This window comes from Cyprinodon tularosa, unplaced genomic scaffold (genome assembly GCF_016077235.1).
Source record: "Cyprinodon tularosa strain WSP-4 unplaced genomic scaffold, ASM1607723v1 ctg666, whole genome shotgun sequence".
Lineage (NCBI taxonomy): Eukaryota > Metazoa > Chordata > Actinopteri > Cyprinodontiformes > Cyprinodontidae > Cyprinodon > Cyprinodon tularosa.
In genome coordinates this window covers 131676-136662 of record NW_024039414.1, presented here as the reverse complement: position 1 = coordinate 136662, position 4987 = coordinate 131676, and positions in this window count along the sequence as shown.

The following is a 4987-nucleotide window of genomic DNA, read 5'->3' as shown; positions in this document are numbered from 1 at the left end:
ATAAAAAAAAGGTTAAAAAACAATCCACTGTGTTGGGATCCAGAGGCTTGCCCTCCAGAGGGCGCCAAGGATCCCCTCCTGTTGTATGTTTTTCTGTTGGGACTTGGGTTACTGTTGGGATCTGGAGATCTGCCACCTGTCTCCAGCAGAGAGCGCTGTGGGTCTCCTGGGCTGGAGCCTCCAGCACACCTGAGGATCATCAGCCCATCAGGGGACCTCCTACATAAGCAGCAGCCAGACCTGTCTTCGTCGCCGGAGTGTTGACCAGTTTTGGTTAGCGGAACCTGAGCCTCTGTTCACTTTGAGAATCTCTGTCTGCTCTTGAGAGTAACTAGATTCTAACCAGCCTCTGTCTTCTCTGCTCACAGGAAAGCCCGACTGAAGTCTCTAGCTCTGGAGGAGCTAGCTTGGAAACCTGCCTGCCTGCCCTAGGGAGCCAAACCTGAAGACAATCAGTCTGGATTCCCCAGCCAGCTCTCAAGGGAGAGCTAGGACACCAACTCAAGGTCTGAACCTCACTAGTCAGAAGCTAGACGCTGCTGCTGCTGAGCACTCTGCTGAACCCACCGTCTCTGGACCCAACCAGTTCCCTCTTTCCATCGATCAGTCTGAACCTCATCAAGGTACAAACCAGAACCTAACCCCTGACAAGTCATCACCGCTGCCTGGCTAACCAAACTATCCATCTCTGCAGATACTCAGTGATTCCAGTCCTGGACCAGTACCAGAACCAGCTCATTATTATTCATGTGTGCTTCTCATTAATAAACTGTTAAACTTTTACTCCGTTTCCTGTGGTGTTCTGCATGTGGGTTTAAACACTAGAGACCCATCATGACACACTGGACTAGTTTAAAGATGTCTTTGCTTCCTATCCAGAAAGCTTGAAAGTGAAATGTCTTCAAACTTGTAATAAAAAGTCCAGTGGTTTGCTTTTTAACTTTTATTTAGAATGAGTATGACTGAAAATCTTCACCAACTTTTTTGTTCTTTGTTTTTCTGTGGCTGTTCTACCAGCAATATTTTGTTTTTCTTAAAGCTTGGATGTATTTAAATTTTCTGAATTTTAATTAAGAAAAGACAGAAGTCATGTATACACATGCATATTTTTATCCTGTGCGGGCAGTGCTTTTATTTTTATTTTATTTACTTTTATTTATTTTTATTTATTTTAGTTATTTTATCTTTTTTGTGCAGCACTTTGGAAACCTCGTGTTTATTGAAATCGTGCTATATAAATAAAGTGGATTGGATTGGATTTTCTGCCCATTTTACACTTGGTCTTGTGAATTTTAATGTTTTTCCCAACAGTTTATCAATAAAACAAAAAAAAATAGGAATCCAAATTATGAACAGCAAAAATATATTTACTAATTTTTTTAGGAAGACAAAGAGACAAAAACACATGAGATTCTATTTATTGAGGCCTTTCTCTAAAGAACAAATAAATACAGTTAGAGATCAAACATTCACAATCAAGTTATTAACTAGTGAATAAATATGCATTTCTGATTCAGAATAAGAATGACTTTATTAATCCCTTACAGGAATTTTTTTTTCTTGCAGTGCAACTGTTTACAGAAGAGAGAAAAATAAGATTCTAAGTACGTAAATATAAAGTAAGTTAAGTTAACCCATACCCTAATAAAACAGAATAATATAAATTAAATTAATAAAATTGCAAGCCATACAGTAAAATTACACCCTTCACCATAAACAGTGTAAAATAAGACAAGGATCAGACTATATAGTCAACAGTATTTACAGTGCTGCTCAGTACCAAATTACAATGGTAATACGATGGATAAACCTTAAAATACACATGATTCATTCAGACTGTAAGTAATGGTTAGTTCTTTTATCTGCTTTACTTGCACATAGAAAGGTGATTAACAAAGGTCAGACCAGGCAACCAAGCTACTTTAACGTTTGAGTTAGAAATGATAAAACTTTGACAGGTTTCCTCACTACGGTCTGGAAAAAGTCTGATTTAAATCTCACAATAGGGAGATTAAGCTAGCCGCTCGTCAAATAAATTAAATGATTAAAATCACCAGTAGAAACATGCATGAAACTGGTCAGAATTACAGAACTGATTATGAGAAAGCATATTCTCTAGACAATGGTTATAACCCTGATTTTATTGATTCAACTTTTAAAATGTTTTAATGATCATTGAAGATATACATCTAAATATGTTTCATAGTAAATTAGCATTAGTTTAGTTCTAAACAGACATAAGCAAACACATCAAACTTTATTAATAAATATACTCTTTGATTTTATCAAGCTGTTATAGTTTCTATGACAAATCATTTGTAGGTTAACTTCTATTTTGTGTTAAATTTACAAAGCTTTTCATGGAGATCCATTCCTTGTGCACATCTTTTCCTTTATTATGGGTCATAAACAGCAGGTTCCTTGGTAAAAACGTTTCCATCCGAGTTAGTTTTCCACCGTAGAGTCAAAGGACCTGTTATGTTCTCGCTTGCTTTCAGCCTTATCTAGGGAAAAATATATTAAAATGTTGTTAATTACACCAAAAATGTTTCTTGAATTGTTGCACTCAGATTAGTCAAAGTACACGCTTCCTTTCGGGGGATCATCTGAGTCCATATGATGCCATACGGACTAAATCATGTTAAAAAAAATTTTTTGTTTTTTTTTTCATGCATTTTTGGGGCTACACTGGAAAAAATAGAATTCTAGATAAGTCATTTTTTCTTAAAATAAGTGCATTTTCTCTTGGATTGGGGAGGTAAAAGAGACCTTTTGCCAATGGAACAAGACAATTTACAATTAAAATAAGAAAACACAATTGCATTGTCTTATTTCAAGTGCATATTATCTAATTATCTTATTTTAAAGTAAAAATACTCATTCCATTGGCAAACTATATCATTTACCTACTCAAATTAAGGGTAAATACACTTAATTTAAGACATTTCTACTTATTTCTAGATATTTTTTCTAGTGTAGTGTTTCAAGACCACCTCATTGTGTTTATAGAAGGACTGCTGCCTTGCACACGCCCCTCCTTCTAGACAGGTTTACAACAAATAAAACTGGGCTAACAATTACAAGATGCTGAATAATCTACCCAGCTCACTCTGCTTCGGATTCAGACACAGCTAAAATATGTTTTACAAATCACTTGTCTTCATTATGCTCAATGTTCATGAGAAGCTCTCATTTCTTCTGTTAGAAGTAAGATAATATTTTCATTATAAAATATTTTATTCTACTCTATAGTTAGAATTTCACACAGAGGGTTAATATGTAAAGCCTGATGACGTGCATTAAAAGGAGATTGTCCAGGATGTTGTCTGTTGATTCATGGTGAACTCTCCATTTCACAAAATAAACAAAAAACATACACATCCGAGATCATTCTTTTCAAGACATGTTAAAAAAAATTATACACCTGTGATAATAATAAAGAGAAAATGATAGTTATTGTTATTAAAGATAATTTATATGGGACTTAAAAGGTTACAAATATATTGAGTCGTCACAGATTATATTGCTGTCAGTGATTCTGCACTCAGCCAGCAGGTGGCGTCATAAAGCTCCTTGGCTGTAGCATTTGGCTCCTGTATGGATGCCTCATCAGGCGTATCTTACCATCACTACTAAATGCAGAAGCTGGAACAGTACTGTAGTTTCATACGATCTAGTAGTTTCTTTGAGACTGTCAAAGAAATATGCCAACTCTGCCATATTTAAAAATAAATATGAGACATAAATGTTGGAATCTCTTTTAATTAGCTTCTTTATTTATTCGCCTTTGTAATATTACCTTATTTAATTATTGTCCCTTATAATCTTCTATTTATTTATTTATTAATTGTTTTTTAACTATTTATTTATGTGCATGTGATAATATTTTTGCCTTTATTATTCTTCCTTTGTATTTTTTTACCCTATTTATTTCTTCCATGCTATTTATTTCTGCCTGTCGTTTTTACATTTCTCAATGCATTTCTGCCTCATTAGGCAAATGAGGAGGGTGTTTCTTTGAGGGTCAACTTCTCCCCATCGGTTGGTTAGCATTTTACTGCATCGGTCGAATCTACAGGGGGAGAGGAGAGAAGTCAAGTCTGAAGTAAGTGGCCGTTTCTCAATTCATAAGAACTCGAATATGGACTTATCGAGGACAAACTCTGCCATATTGAAAAATAAATGCATAAATAAATAAATGCTCAATAAATAAATAAGCATACAATTAATTGCCCCCCAAAAATACAATAAACTAATAAATGTAAGTAGAAATAAAAATATATAGTGAGACATAAATGTATGAATCTCTTTCAATTAGCTTCTTTATTTATTCGCCTTTGTATTTATTACCCTATTTATTTATTGTCCCTTATAATCTTCAATTTTATTAATTTATTTATTGCTTATTTTTAAAGTATTTATTATGTGCATGATATGATATTTTTGTCTATTCTTCCTTTGTATGTTTTACTGTATTTTTTTCTTCCATGCTATTTATTTCTGCCCCACGTAGACATTTCTGTATGCATTTCTGCCTCATTATGCAAATGAGGAAGGGGTGTGTCTTAAAGGGTCAACTTCAGCCCATTGCTTGGAGGCCCATCTTCTTAACTCAGAATGTTAAGTTAAAATCTATCTTTTCTGTTGAATTTATTTATATCTGTATTTATTTTTAAATATAGCAGAGTTGGTCCTCCATAACAGAGCAGCCTGAGATTCATTTACCGTAAAATTCAATATAGCGCCCCCCAAACACTTGTTAACTGATTCTTTTTTATTTCATTATTTTTATGATAATATAGGACAAAAATGCATTCGCATCTCAGCTTAGTACAGGTATATATATATATATATATATATATATATATATATATATATATATATATATATATATATATATATATATATATATATATATATATATATATATATATATATATATATATATATACATATATAATTTTTAAAAGCTTATGGGATGATTCTG